This window comes from Triplophysa dalaica, chromosome 16 (assembly GCF_015846415.1).
Source record: "Triplophysa dalaica isolate WHDGS20190420 chromosome 16, ASM1584641v1, whole genome shotgun sequence".
In the NCBI taxonomy this organism is placed as follows: Eukaryota; Metazoa; Chordata; class Actinopteri; order Cypriniformes; family Nemacheilidae; genus Triplophysa; species Triplophysa dalaica.
The window spans coordinates 6,915,687-6,932,487 of NC_079557.1; the positions used below are offsets into that span (position 1 = coordinate 6,915,687).

At 37.3% G+C, this 16,801-nt stretch overlaps 1 long non-coding RNA gene across 1 annotated transcript in view; it reads left to right on the plus strand.

The window, feature by feature from the left end:
• Nucleotides 1-7,857: 7,857 nt before the first annotated feature.
• LOC130438318 (uncharacterized) overlaps nucleotides 7,858-16,801 on the plus strand; it is a 75,329-nt gene continuing 66,385 nt past the window's right edge. The window contains exon 1 of the long non-coding RNA XR_008909308.1: nucleotides 7,858-8,030. This is a non-coding gene — a long non-coding RNA (uncharacterized LOC130438318). The remainder of the gene's footprint in view (nucleotides 8,031-16,801) is intronic.

Consider the following 16,801-nt stretch of genomic DNA (forward strand, 5'->3'; position numbering starts at 1 on the left):
TGTCTGAAGAGCTCTGGCATGTAATGTGAAATTAAGAGTCTTGGTCACAGGGGTGAGGCGTTAATACCGCCCATCCCTCCTTCAGTCCAAACGCTCAGTGTACATGTTTTTAGTTGCCAAAGATGCAGTAAAACTATAGAAACGATTTTAGGGAGGTAGAGAATTGTTTATTTTTCATTTTGGCATACGCTGTCTGTTATCTACATAAATAATCACCTCCTGTGTGTTTTTGACCCTAAACTATCTCAAAGCAAGCACCATAAACTCCACAAATGTGATACAGAATAGATACAAATTTAATTTTCTGTAAAAATAGAAATGTGTCCAGATTATGAAAGTTGATACCTGAAATATCTATTGTGCATCACACCGTAAAGAGCTAAAGATGAATACAATTTATGGATAAACAAATCATCAGAGAATCTTTTTTTCAGGAACATTTGGTGAAGCATGCACAGATCTGTGTCTAAACAATACCACATAACAGATGTAACCGCATAAAAAATGTAAAACACAGTATTTCTAGAAATAATTAACATAATTTAGAAATAAGAGAGAAAGAGAGAGAGAGATAGTGATGAATAAAACACATGCTGTTTCTTTCACAGATTTATTCTAGTTAAGGTGTTTCCAGTGTAGAATCTCTTTTGACAGTGTAATTTGGTTCATGCCGAGGGTTAATTTTATTCCAGGAATTTTGCCCATAGACATTAATTAAGCTCCCGTTGTTACTCGTGTCAAACTGCTTTTATTCTGATTAGAGGTTTCATTGTACGATGAACATCTTGTTCAAGGGAAGCTGCAGGGAATCTCTCTCCAGATGCTCTGTACTTTTTTATTCAATTACTGTACAATCAAATACTATCATCTTTAATGCTTTCTATGAAGGATTGTCCATGGCAAGTGATTTCCAAATTTTTCAATTTTATCAGTATCCCCTGTGTTCTTTTGCAGGGGAGATATTCAGATATACCATATCTCTGTCGGTCCGTGCACCTGGAAGGCGTTTTGTTTGGCAGTGGAACATTGTGACCCCCTGACCTCTCTGGTTATTAATCAAACCCATGGCATCTAGTATAAGGACACAAATCCTTCCATTTAAGACCCGTTAACGGTGCTTTGAGATTACTCTAAAATAAATATTTTTTCCAAACATTGTTCACATAACACAGTCTTTTATAGCATTCAGGTGGAATTGAGTGTCTTAAAATGGAAATAAATTCAACTAAAAGCTCCGGGGAGAAAAGCAGCACAGACAGTATTAACTTAACCGCCGGAGCCATTAGTGTTTATGAACAACTCACTAAAGGGGTTTATAGTTCTGCAGATGGTTTAATAAGAATCTGAAAGTGTTTGTATGGTCTTAAACACACTGATGCCACTTAGTGGACAATTGCACTTAAAGTTATTGTTCAAGCCTATTCAAGAATGCTGATGAACATAGGTCCAGTGGGTTCGTATTTAAATAATGCGAAAATATGTGTCCACACATGTGTTTTGAGTAATTTTTACATAAAGGTAATTGTGTTAAACCTGTAACATTTCTTTACATTTTTCAAAGCAACTTGATACACAGATAGACATGCAGTGTACCAACTCTCGATCCACCTGCAATTCCCTCCTGAACATCCAACCCGCACTAGAGCGTGCACACAATAAAGTTCACTCAAAAATTTAAATTCTGTCAACATTTCCTCCAGCTCTTGTCATTTCACACATGTATGACTGTCTTTCTTCTGCAGAATAGGAAAGAAGATATTTTGAAGAACGTTGTTAATTGACCCCCACTCACTTGTGAATGAGGGCCAAGGGTGTTCTGTTACCAAAATGTCTTCTTTTGTGTTCTTTTGTGAGGGTGTGTAAATGATAACAGAATTTTTATTTTTCTGTGATCTATCCCTTCAATAATTTCCAGTAAGAAATCCTGTTTGGATGTTATTTTAATCTTTAATTTATCAGCAAAAACGTCCAACTTGCTATATCCCATGTTTGGGAACCACTGAGTTCCTTGTTTACAACAAATCAGCTATTTTTTACTTTTGACATTTTTCTTCGATATATGAGTATGTGGGGCATAAGTAAGGATGAGAAGTGAGTTTTTACTGACGCTGGGGACTTAATCATACCCAAAACACACGACTGTGGGAACCAAGACCTCTGTCACCTTCTCTGCAGCCCGGGGAAAGTACCGGATCTGAGAATGTGCCCATACCTCTGGATCACACAGATATAAGTATGTCTGCCTTATCAGCATAGATACTTAAAACTTCACATGATGTTAAACATTTTTCTTCTCTGCCTTGTCTTGATTCAAGTATAATGTTATAGGGGGACTTTGGTTTGAGATACCTGGGTTACATGTAGGTTTGAGATCACATCATTTCCTCAGTATAATATTTTTACCATATTTTGAGGTTTTGACTACAAGATGCACTTGAGTGCTTCAGAAGCAGGCAAAGTCACTGGAGTTATGACCCCCAAGCCACAATAAAATTTTAACACGTTGACATTTATTAAATGTATTTGATTTATCTTGCTCGAACTATCGGAAGCTGAAGTGCAGTAAATATAAATTAACCTACACTTTCCGATATAAAATCTCCGCGCCAGGAGATTATGCAGATTTCACACAAAGACTTCACATAACTCTATCCAATATAAAGATGTCGCTTAAAAATTCCCTCTGTGTAAAAATAAAATGGCTAGGGGCCGTGTAATAAAAGCTTGTCTGTGGCATTTCTCTTCTATAGTATATAAAATGATGTGTCTTGCTGAAGTGTAGTTCTTTCAAGTTCCTTGTGTTTCACAGGCAAAAGGCACCATGCTTCTACACATAAGTCCTAGGCCACAATGTTTGTAATGCACTTTTTGGTTACAGGCATGATGTGGATCTCATGAGACACAAATCTCTTTTACACCTGGAGTTGGAGTCGCAGGCAACATGACCTCCTGGTCTTAAAGTCAGCTGTGCTTGTTTGAATTACAGTCAGGTCTGAGCTGAGAGTAAAGACGGGAGAACAAGAGAGCATTCTGGGAGAATAAATGGGTATAACTTTGGGTCCATTTAGACCGCAACATTTAGAGGAGTTTGTCCACTTCTGCTGGGGGCCTCAACAAAATATTTTTTTTAATCTTATAAGAGTTTTAAACGGTGCGAGACCACAAACCTCAGGAGAAAAATATCCTAGATTTAATCATTTTGCTCCTATAATGTGTGATGCGCTGTGATGTGACAAAGAAAGCACAATGCACACCAACAGATTTTCAAACAGAGTCCTGACTGTGAGTGAACACAGGAAATTTCTCAAATTCTCTCGAGATTTCAGAATAAGTTATTTATTATTTCACTGTAAGCTTTGTTTATTAAATATGTGTTCAATATTAACAAATGTGTACATATAACCTTTTATGTAATTAAAAAATATTATTCATCATCATTAAGAAATTGCTCAAGTAGCATTGTCTAAAGCATTTAAGGTGGCACAGCATATATATGCATTTAAGGTGGCACAGATCAAATATATGATTTTACGGCAACTCAAATATTGTCATATTCATGTCTTCACTGTAATAAAAAATAAGAATAAAACAGCTTTGTAAAAATAGCTGGCGACATTATCACCCTAAAGAGTCAACTGGCTCCACTAGCTCCACTGGATGTATTTTTTTTCGGTCCACCTTAAAACATCCGCAAACTCGAACTCTTACCACTACCGTTACTTGCACATAGCCTGGTATTTATTCAATACAATTTGTAATTGCGATGATAGTGTTTGTAATGCTTTTGACCGAAAATTGACCGAATAAAGAAAAGGGTTTGTTAAAGTGAAAACTACGGTTGTGTCAGCTGGCTTTCTAATAGGGACTTGTTTTGTTCCACGTGACAATAATCTGAGTTCTTGTGTGTCTTGTGTGTTTGTCTTTGGGTTTTTTTCCAAATCAGGATTTCTGATCGTAAATATTCAACATACATCAAATATTTTAGATTTGGGATCGGGCGGCTACCATTTTAGGATAAGGAAACTCTACTGTGGTAGTCCATGGTACCCACAGTTGTTATATCCTTTTTGTGTGAGTTCAACAAAAAGGAAACTCTACTATGGTAGAAGAACAAAGAAGTTTTATACTGGGTTGGACCAACATGAAGGTGAGTAATTGATGGCAGAATTTAAATCAAAATACATAGTTGCCTTCAGAAAGGGGGTCAAATATCATTGTCAGGAAAGGAGACTGAACCCAGATGCAGGCGGTGAAGGGTTAACAAAACTTTTAAACAAACTAAAACCCACAATGGGGAAGACACTACTTACAGAACAAGAATCAAAAACTTCCACGAGGGGAACAATGCAAACAAGGTTCAGGATAACTATAAATAAGAAGTCTAAACATGAATATCGCACAGGAACCAGGTAATCCATGGACAATGGGAGGGCAAACACATGTACAAAGCACAATACACAGACGAGCGACAAAGGGAACTGAGTAATGAAAACATTACCAGGGAAAATGGACAGGGATGGTGAAGAGGTGACAAGGATTAAACACGAAAAGGAACTAGCGGGAAGATGACACGGGACAAATGAGAGGGATTAACACTTATGGGACGCTAACGGAGAACAACCTAAACACGCGACACCGGAGAGAGAGCATGGCATTGCAAAACCAAAACAAGGCCATGCACTTTCTCCACTTAAAACACGTGGATCTGCCAAAAGACTCAAAAACCAAGACAGGGAGAGGCAGGATCATGACAGATCATGATATTTAGGGTCTATGACATGGCATGGACCATGCAGCAAATCAATATATATATATATTATATTGCTTGTATGACCTCAAACAAACAGGACCTTGAGCGGAATCAGAGAGGTCAAAGTAAAGCATCCTCCTCCTTAAGTCCTAACACAGCAAGAGGCCTTAAACAGGAAGAGGTGCGAAACACAAAGCTCACATTGTGAACGCTCAATATGAAACATATGGTGCAAACTTTGTGTGTTGTGGCCGACGTAGTAATCCAGTCTTTGAAATAAACTGTTATCCTAGTGGGGGATGTTAATGTGATATCCTTTATCTCTCACACGCTGAGATTCCCCCTCTCAAGTGTCTTTACTTTATCAGGGGCGGAGCAGGCAGGGGTTGGGTGTAGTCCTCCACTCCAGTATTGTTATCCTAACCGAGGAAGTCTTTCAGATTAATACAAAGGTATATTAAATGGGTGCAGTCAAATTACAGAGACCAAGCAGAACATCAGCCAATCAGACTGAAGAAGACCGAACTATCAGCCAATCGGCAGGCTGACGCTTAACAGAAACCTTGAGTGAATTCCTGCAAGGAGATGACTGACTGTTTGGGCAAACATACGAAGCCAACAGTTTACAGTAAAAATGTTAAATGGTAAGATTCAGAGATGTAAATTACTTTATAGGCCTCAAGATTCAAGATTAGTAATGCTGTTTATTTCAAATTCTTAATCTAACTATTTATGTAATTTAGTTACAGGTTTAGAGGAGACATATTTAGCCTATTTTTTTTTAGTACAATATCTTAATACAACAAAATTGCATCAAACTTTTCATACAAATAAAAATAATCTGGTATGTAAGGCTTTACACATTAGATCCATATTATTCACAGACAAAATAAATATTATGACAACCCCAAGCAAAACCAATACAATAAACAAAGAATGAATGTTAATTATATAATGATATAGTTACAACATACTATACAATACAAACAAATTAAATCATTTTAATGCCTTTTGATTTTTCATTTTACTAAGGGCATCTGTGAAGTTTTTAGCCTATTTTTAGGATAGAGAACTGAAAATGTAATCTTTAACATTTGTTATTATGATAAAACATAGAACACTTAGAAAATATAGCTGCCATAAATGGGGAAAAATCTACCTGGGGGACCATGCCCATAGATTTGGGCTAATCGCCCAACATCTGGCTCCGCCCCTGGTCTTTCCCATATTGTTTACATTTAATATATGTTGAATTTAAAAGCTTTGGATCAATTTGATTTTGATAAAAAAAGACTTATGCCAGTGAAACGTGTCTAGTTTTTTTATCTTCCCAGCGAAGGACACAGAGCACATTGGACACTCGACACTTGTTGAACATCTCAATTTAAGAACATACTCCAACTCCTCGGGGAGCAGTAGTGCAAACAGGGTTGTTTAGGACTTCCTGTGTGTATGAGGCTGTGCAATACTTTTTTTTCATTAGTTGTCATAAGTGATTTGTAAATTTCCAAGTTGCCTGCATTGGCTAAGGCATCAAGATGAGTTGGTCTGTTGATCCCAACTGCGTTGACATTTGTTTGACAAGCATCTGTTATAAGTAAACCGTTATTTTATTTCAAATAAACTGTAAGTGCTAAAGCTTAAGTTATTTCACAGATTATTCATCACCCTGAGAGAAATGGGATCTTGTGAGAAGGACCGCCGTGGTTTACATAATGTGCCTGATCTGTGTACAACATGCTTATGGGAGCAAAGTAACATCCGCTTCAATTGATCTTTAGATATTCTGGGAGCAAACAAGTGACAGTGGCTGAAAGGACATTTAAGGAAATTTGTAAACATCCCCTGAATGAGAGATGTGGGGATGGCTCTCTAGATATCTTTTTGTGCCAAGTTTTAAATCCAAAGGGGAAAGAAAGATATTTTCATCCTGAGAAATTTCAAGTGTCTTGAGATCCTTTGGAAATAATGAGCATAAAGACTTCTCCTGCTTCTTATTTTATAACTTCTCTAAATGTTGATTTATGAGCTGAGAAATTAAATATGCTGTTTAGCTTGATAAAATAAACGTAAAAGAAAAGATAAAGGTCTACATAATATATGAAACAAACTTAGATGTGCAAATGGTAAGTGCATTTTATATCAAAATGGATAATTGATCATTCATATATGATAAAAGGTCTTGATAAAACATCTTTTAAAATACATACTGTGCCCAATGCTTCTCTCTAGTGGACAAACTGCAAAGTGTATGTTTATAAATTATACATTGCAAACAAATGAGGTGCTTAGATTTCATTTCAAATAACAAAAAATTAAGACATAAATAAAAAATAAATAAATATCTTTTATCATCTGTTGGTCATCATTAAACGGTTTAAAACTGAAATAAAATAAGATATTGGGCTAGATGTTATTTTTAAAAACTTAAAATAAACAACAATAGAACTGTTGCCTCAATAATAAACTGAAATTTTATATAAATTAATGAAATTACTAGATGACAAAAACCATTCATTTCATGACAGGGGGTGGATGACCCGAAGGTGGAGGCTTTGGGGTCTTGAGCACTGGCCCTCTCTCTTCCTCGAAAGAAAGAGCCCTTTACTGAGTTTTTTAATGTTTGTGTGTTCGCGCGTGTGTGTTTCTGTTTGCCCACAGCTTTCCCTGTCAAACAAATAGAAAATATCCGGTAAGGTCGGGAAAAGTTGAGAGTTCCGATGGCTTTCTCCATCCGCTTCACCACGCAGGCGCGCACGTCATCAGACAGAGAGACGCAGCAGAAGTGAATAGTCATCAGAATAACCTAATTGATATGCAAATCAGGCGTAATTAAGTAATTAAAATGTGCTAATTTGCATACATTTGTCAAGCACTGCAGATGAAAAGGAAACACAAAATAACTAAAGATCACTCGCAGATCTGCAAAGTCGATCGTTTACTTACACGGGGTTGGGGCGCCTTCTAGGAGCATACCGCTGGCTGACAGTACAGTAAATCAATGGGAGAGATTAATTGAGTGACAGTAAAACTGACCAATCATATCATTTTTCTAAATGGGCACGCTTTGATTTTTTCCAATTTACTGCCATCCGGGGGGTTGTTCACCTAAAGTCTCGTAAAGCGGCACGACGTTGGTTCACCAACCGCCAATTAACTGCAACAGAAGAAGAAATGCGGAAATCACCACGTGGATGATCTCTGTTATGAAGTGTCGGAAAGAAAAGATGATGAACGTTGTTCAAAACAACAGGAGGAAGGCTTTTTTGATCATCAAATTGTAAGTTTTTTTTTATAATTTAACTGTAAGGCAACCGTGCCTTAATTAATTCAGTTGCTTGACGCTTTATTTGAGACGATGGATTTTGACATCGGCAGTCTTAAAGGTAACATATTTTGCATGCCTATTTGCTGTTATTCTGCATAACAGTGAGGTTTTATCTGATAAATGGTAAATTTACTACGGTCAGTTCCATACGTTTAGTTCACTTTAACGTAAACAGTTTAATATTAAGATTTATTATTATCATGCCAGAGGGGCAAGGCTCAAACGTCAGGGCCCGCTAATGATGTAACAGGTCCTGTAAAATATAAAAAATGCAACAACTGCCTTTTTCAGTTTAGTGGGAAGGTCATATTTGGTGTCCCAATTACACCAAAATTATAAAAACAGTTTATTGGCTTGTGCAAAATAAACAAATTGTCAAATTGGAAATGTCCTTTTCCTTTGTGCAGTCATTTATTCTAAATATGTATTTGAAACTTTAGCATAGAATATACCCATTGTGGCTTAGTTTCCTTTGTTGTGGCCTGTTCTTGTGATAAATTAGCGAATTCTAAAGAAGACAATGGTCTCTATGTGAACTGATTATTTTGTAGACATTGTTGAAAAATGAAACAACATGAGACATTTGGGTGAGTTTGAGGGATTAATATATTTCACATTTTGTTTTGGAAAAATTAAAACAAATATGAGAAGTGCCCTTTTATCCACTTGAGCCCTGCTCCTCAAAATGTCTGTGCACGTCCCTGGTTTCTTAGTAGACAGAGTATTGAATTGTATGTGCTCATACAGTGAGTGCATTATGCAGTAAGCCATTACTGATGTTACATTTATTAAGCGTTTTAATTATCCCTGCTGTCCTCTGCATTAAAATTTATTATGGTTACGTACACTTTACCTCATCCCCAATTCACTTGCTTCCTGTGATATCATAATAAAACGTAAAAGACCTTTATTTCGATGGTCCCAGGAAGCTCTTTGACTCGAATCTATCTCTGCTTCCCATATGATTGCAATTCCTTCTCTAAATGGCACAGCACTCCTTGCGGAGTGGTTTCTCTTCAGTTTGGGCCTGAAATTTGGAAAAGAGCAGACTCGAGTTGTTTGTTTGGGAAAGAATGATTAAAGAAGTTGACATTCAGCACGATGAGGGCAACACAAATACTAGGAGTCTAATCTATCACTGGAATACATAATGCATCCACGGGGCTGCAAGCTGCCACCACACAAATATGAGTGGACGTTTCAGACGAGCCTTATTGTGAAAAAATGATTACTTTCCCTTCACTGAAAAATGCCCCTCTGATTAAATGTATCAGTGCATCAGAGGGGAGCGTGGCTTTGTGCTGCTGCCATTGCTTGCGAGCCCGCGCGTGTGTGTGAGCTCACGTTGACTAATCTTTGAAAAATTCGGGTTTTGAAATAAGTCCAAGACAATCACATTTTCAAAATTAAACCGAGGGAGGAAGGATGAAAAAAGGTAATAAATGTATTAAGTCCAAACAATTCCTCTCATCTTCACTTGTTGCTGCCAGGATTCACAGCGTCCCACACACCCGTGTTCAGCCTCTCGGAGTGCTTGGGGACCTTATCTCTTTAAAAAGGCTAATTACGTACCAACACCTTTTAATTAGATAATGGAGTTTGCTCTAAACTGATTCATTATTTTAATAATCAACCAAATATATTAAATTGTTTTATATTTTCTGACAAAGTCCCATTGGGATGCATTATTTGAGGAGATCTTCTTTAATCAACTGTTTATTTGCAGTTAATTAGTCAGTTAAGAATACTCAAGGCATTTGGACAGAACAATGAAAACACACACACACACACAGACAAAAACACAGAAAGAGAGAATTTTATCGTGATCAGGCAAGAACAGTGTTGGACTTTAAGTAGGTTAATGTTCACCATTGATTTGCCAATGTGGAATCTGCAGACTGAAAAAAAAAATGACTGTATTTGGCTGTGTAAACCAAGGGCACAGATTATGAGTTTATTTTTTTTAGACAATAACACTGTTTTACCATTTCATTTTTTTCAGTTTTCTGGATGTACTATTTATAAAGTATGTGTTCAGGTAAAATAATATTTTTTGTTTAAAATTTCAATAAAAAAAAGTTCCTATTTGCATTTTTCTCTGAAAATAGAAGCTGGAGAACCATGTCAAAATAACAGAAAAGATGCTCTATATTTTTCAGACCTCAAATACTGCAAAGAAAATATGTCCATATTCACTTTTAAGCAATACAACTGTAATATTTGTACACCCATTTAGGAAAGTTCGAAATTCGTTTTATTATGTGAGAAGCTTGATTATTATCACAGTTTGCATGTGTATTGTCATGCTGTCAGTCTTTCACATTGCTGTTGGATGACTTGAAATTCACCAGACACTGTACAGAAATAGCCACAATACTTATAATAAACAATCATAACTACAATTGCACTTGGCAGCCATCACCCTTTATTTGTGTTGTTTGGAAGAAAAGCTTGCCTTGACATTTTCTTGTTTCACTAGAAAAATCTAATATAAACTAAATAAGGATGACAGATTATCAATGTTCCATTTTAAATTGAAAAGTGTCGTTTATGGATGCAGAGAAATCATATCGAAAACAATCATTCATTTGTTGACTTTAAAGCAAAATATATAACTAAACTTAGACATCGAAATGAATGATTTTCACCAAAATTCCCTTTCGAATTGACCTGCTCAAAAATGTTTCATAAATGAACACACAAGGGCCACATGAAGTGCACAGCGTTGTGAATGATTGGTATTCAAATTCTGATGAAATATGCAGTTTTGCCTGCGCACAGCACAGATTCCATCCGTTCCTGACCATAAGGTAGGCTACCACCTGGTATTTGACAAAAGTGCGCCTACAAGGATACGTTCTACATCTAGCTAGAGGTATTTGCTGAGATTAAATTGCCTGTAAGCCTTGTTCCTCATTTAAACAGGCCAGAAGAGCTGAGTCAGCTGTGATTTCTTAGTTGACGTCCTGTCGTGTCTCAGACCTGCGCCCCACCGCCAGTCATTTGCATCCGTCCCGTGGTGGCAGCTGTCCTAGAGAGGAGTGGCACTGTCTGGAAAAATTAGGCACACCCCAATAATCTTTAATATTGTTTCATGAAGCATAATTAAAAAGGCTTTATCATTGGTTGGAGGACAGCTTCACTAATGAACTGTCTCCACTCAAGCAGAGAGCCATTAATACACATGCAAATACCCACACATGCACAAGTATCAAATGCTTCATTCACACCCACATATACAACCCACAGTCTATCTACTTTAAGACACAAAATACAAAATTCTCGGATCTCTCTCTCTCTCTATGGCTATCTCTCTCTCTTAAGGTCATTTATTCCCTCTGCTTTTATTATCTCTACTTTTACAGGGTGATTATGCTTCAATGACAGACGAGGGAAAAAAGAAAGGAAGTGAAAGAGAGAGAAAGTAAAGCTAATAAGTTAATGCAATGTTACTGAGGGAAGCGGGATGATTCATCACTTCAGCCAAGTTAATGAAATACTGAATCTGCCTCCATTACTCACAAACCAATACAGGAGATTACATTTCATATAGGAAAGAAATCTCTCTCTGTCTCTCTTGGCTTTCACACCCCTGTAAAGAATGTACTTTATTCATTTGGCCAATATGCAGATGATACCGAAGGAAAGATACAGTAAATGAGACTTTTAAGGCTGTTAAGTTTTCAAAAAGTAAAAGTGCAAAACCTTACAGTGTAAATGTAGTGTCCTCTTGTGTTTTGGGCAAATAATTATATTGTTTGCAAGAGTGGCAAAGATTATTTAGAGATTAGCAATGTATTAAAATGAATAAAAAACTACGGCAGAAGATACTCCTTAATACATTTACATTTAGTCATTTAGCAGACGCTTTTATCCAAAGCGACTTACAGAGAGTTCAGGGAGCAATACACTAAACACTGGCGTGTGTAAGATGCAAGACTGGTATGAACTGCAGCGTTCCAGGTTTGCAAAATTGTCAGATTCTGGGTGAGTGCGTTGGAAGCAGGAGTTTCCTGGACATGTGTTATACTAAAGCCTGTGGCATACTTCTTTTTTTTACGTGTACTCGAGCGTACAGCCGAACGCACAGCCGTGCAAAGCATACTGCTTTCGACTCGTACTTGTTCACATGGGTGTTGATGCATGCGCATTGCAACATACTGTATGTCAATATCTCTCCGGGGTTAAAGGGGTCAGGTTTTCTTCTACCACCTTGAATCGATGTTCCCAGGACACAGTTCACCTGGTGGTTAAACTAATTCCTGCAAGAAATTGAATACGCACTCTCAACCTGTGCATACTTTGTACATGAGGTTACAAAATTCCATGCTATAACGTTCAAATTTCAGTGAACCCACAGCGCTACGGACTGAGTATTGGTGAGTGCCTCTGGGATCAAGCCTCGAGTAAGTGTAAAAGTGTACTTAGTTGTTTTTTTCATATTTGAACAGGGTGTGAAATGCATAGCTTGAAGCGCCTTTTTAGTGGTCGATGTATGACGTAGTGTTTGGATAATTTGAGACACGTCGTTGACCGTAATCGTAGATGCAACTTCAAGCGACCAAGTTAAAAACATCATTGTTTCTTATGGACGCAATGTTCACCGGATGTGATCGTGTGTCTATTGTAGGACAACCAAACCTTTAGCAATTTTACATCTGACTGGCTGAAACACATAATATCACCACCAAGGTGGCCAATCTTAAGAAAATAACCAAAACAGCTAAAGTCTTCAAATGCTTCTGGTAACTGCAAGTCACATTGCTTTCTGTTGGATTGATACATCAGCTGCCAAACATGTGGCAGAAATGGTCTTTCCCACCTCCCACCATGAGAGGGCGCTCTTGATTTTATCCTATTTTCCAGTTTTCTGCCACACCTGTTTCTTATTCATATCATTAGTCTGGGGATAAATACCCCAGTTGGTTCAGAGCTACTTTCTGAAGTATCTCATTGTAATTCTGATATGTAGGTCTTTGTTAGGCTCTTGCCTGCTTTTGCCTTTGATCTCTTTCGGGATTAGCATTTGGTCTCTTCGTTGTTCCTGGTTTTAACCCTTGAAACTTTTTTTACATTTTCTTTGGTTTTATCCCTATAAATTATTATTCACAAAGATCCTACTCTGAGATGAGTTTATCTCTCCATGTTTAAATGAAGTTTTCAAGGGTTGTGTTAAAAAACTTTTAAAATTTAGATTAAAATTCACACAAGCTATTGTTGTGGATCTCTTCTCTAGAGCTTTGTAGTTTATTAAATTTCGTTTTTTCAGCACATCCGATTCAACTGAATCGAAACCAAAAGTTTTATCCTCATTCTTTATATTTGTTTCTAAAGTAAAGTATTTTTTATTTTACTTTGATCATCAATTCAGTACCATTTCATATATAATGTGTATTGTAAAACAGAATGGTATTCCATCTGACGCCATGTACCGTGGGACCACCAAAATTCCTTTTTGAAATTAAGTATATGTTCAACTGTTAAAAATGACTGTTTAAGTAAAGCATAGCAGGCTTTCCCCTACTGTTGTGGTTATCCTTTTATAAACCTTAAACAAGGTTCTTGACACTCAGTATAACCTGTATGTATTAAAAACAATTCTTAACATCCCCATCTTATCACTGACTTCTTGGTTTGAGGTTTAAATTCTGAGAAGGCAGAATACAGCTTTTCTTTACCATATTTACATACAGCTGAAATGGTATACGTGTTTCTCTCTTCATGACGATAGCATTTCCAACTCCATACTGAACACCCTATTGTGACATGCATTCATTTTTGTAGATGTTTCTGGTCCATTAATTTACCCCCACCAATAGCGACGCTCACAATCGGCATCTTAAAGGGATAGTTCATCAAAAATGAAAAATGTGTCATAATTTACTCACCCCAGGTTGATTCATACCTATATACCTTTATTTGTTCAAATGAACCCAGAGAAAGATATTTGGAAGAATGTTACCAATTTTCAGTTCAGGGACATCATCCACTAGCATAGAAGCAAAATAATATTGTATTTTTTTTCTGTTGAACACATAATGAGATATTTTGAAGAATTTAGGAAAGTGTTCTCGGGCACCTTTGAATACCATTTAATTCTTCCTGCTATGGTAGTCAAAATGACCAAAATTCTTCCAAATATCTTTCTTTTTGTTCATCGGAACAAAGTAACTTTTACACGAGCGTGAGTAAATGATGACAGAATTTTCATTTTTGGATGAACTATCCCTTTCAATTCTAGAACGCCGCCTATACATTTGACATTGTTAGCGATAGATGAAATACTACTTTAGAAGTCTCTCACAGAGCGCATACATGTCATTATTGCATTTGGTAATAAAGGAAGTTAAACTTGTGCAAATGTTTGTGTTTTTTATATTAAAAAGACAACACCGCCGGCATTATTATTCGGCAGGCGAACACGCTCATAAATGTTTCACAGTCTAATGTTCTCCCCTACAAAGACCTCAATTATGACTTTGTTTTTGAGAGCGAGCAGAGAGGAGCCCAGGGCAATCACTTATTCCTCCGTCCGGCAGCAAAATGCAACTAAATGACTTTCTTTATTCAGAATGTTCCGCTCCGGCGGCTCTTTAGTGGAGAGCCGCAAGCCAAACGTGCAGGATATACTAACACTCTGCCTCTTTAAATGACACCTTGAGGCATAGGTAAGGAGGTTCGGTTCAAAAACACAGATCTGAAAGCGCATTTGGGGGCCAGATGTTATTGTGACGGAACCATGATTTTGATCATCAATTTTCCCTCGCTGGAGAGGTTCACCACAGGGCGAGAATTATTTGTGCATGCTAATGTTTTGCGTGTTGAGAGTGATAGTTTCTGTTGGATGGATTTGTGTGTATCTATGTGTTTTCGTGCAGAATGCTGATGAAGTCGCAGTGTTTTTAATTCTCTGTCTAGAGTCTCAACCTACACGACCACTTACATAAAAGTCAAATAGGCCTGCTTTCGATCCTTCAGATGTCTCTCCTCACCTAAGGAAAACGCAAGCCTCTCTCTCTCACTCCCCCGGTTTCTTCTGATCCTGGTTGAGCAGAACTATTTCTTTAATATTGCCCAAGATTAGGTTTTAGGGCGTGGAGGTTTATCCCAGAGCAGCAGCGTTCTGCTGTTTGAGAAATGAGAGTATCATGTTTAGAGAACAATACATTAATGTTGCTTGCCGAAACGGCGGAGCATCTGAAGAGCTCGCTGTGATGAATTATTTCACTCAGCCATAGCTAATGTCTCTGGAGGTGTTTTTTTCTCACCGAATTGAATGAAAATGGATAGCTACAGGGAGCTATCACTGAACTAATATTGAAAAACCCGCTACCTCAGTGACAGCGGAGGCAAAGCGGCACATAATATCCAAGATAAAACAAGGGAAAACTGTCATGCGTGGCAGTGTTTTGCTTCAAGTTCTTAGTATACTAATAGTTAATCAATCCACATATTAAGGATGTGCTCACCATGCCTGAATAACTCAAATGAAAAGCACAAATAATGACTGTAAAAAAACAAGTAGTCATGAATGTTTATGAAGCTTTTTCCTTTGTCGGGTTCACTGGTTTTCAAGGATTTACAGTCCTTATGGACATTCGGTGCCCACATTCACATTGTAGACAAAACCTGACACATAAGTACTAAAGTCACACGGTTGTCATTTAGTTTTGAATAAAGGTACAGAGCCAAAGAATCATTTTTAAGGGATAGTTTTAAAATTCTGGCTGTTCACTTCTTTATATGCAAGTCAATGACAGAATTTTCATTTTTGGGAGAACTATCCCCTTAAATGTTTGTGAATATGGGGGGAGAATAATTTACATCAGTGACACTTCATATGCATTTTTAATGGTCGATATATTAGTTTACATTAAAATGCCTTTTTATTTAACCCCCCCACTTTTATTCCTCCTCAAATCCTTTCTTATTCAAACAGATACATCCTAACGTACACATAATAACTTTATGGTATGTCCTTATGACATTTCTTGTTGTTACAAATTTTTGGTACAATGATTGAGAGCATGTGTGATGACTGCTAACTGCGGGGCCACGGCTGCAAGCAACATGTCAAATTTCGTCTCATTTTGGCCTCATTTTAGAGTCTAGACTTATGATTGATTCCCAAGGTTCAACTCTTTGCCCCTATAGTGTACTTGTAGCCTGGCAGACACAGGTCAGGCTGAGAGGTCTCTAGTATTCTCTCCTCCAAGAATTACAATGAAGCATTTTGATGATTTTGTCCGCTGTCCGGGATGCCGTGGCAATCACAAAGATGTATCAGGAAACAATGATTAATAGACACACAGCCTCATGTGTGTATCAAATATCTGATACAGAAAGACATCATACAGATAAGCCAGTTTGCTCTTTCTGACCCAAACTTGACTTAAAATTTGTGTCATGCTATCACTACCCGAAAGCTGTATTTCTCATAGTGGCCTACAGATGGCACTGTGCCTCTGTATTTTTATTCATTTTTTCATATTCATATTTCAAGTAGTGTCTGTTTGTGTGTGTATGTGTGTGTGTGTCTGTGTGTGTGTGTGTTTGGCCATATATGTGCCATCTAGCCCTCATGTCTCTGGATGAACAACAGCAGGTGATATGTGATTTACTAAATCTTACTCAGCAGTGGCAAGGTGAGGTGAAGAGTGTGTGTCATTGCGTGTTCGTGTGCACTAAGCCTCCGGCTGCTGAAAAGGTTAGATATATTGATT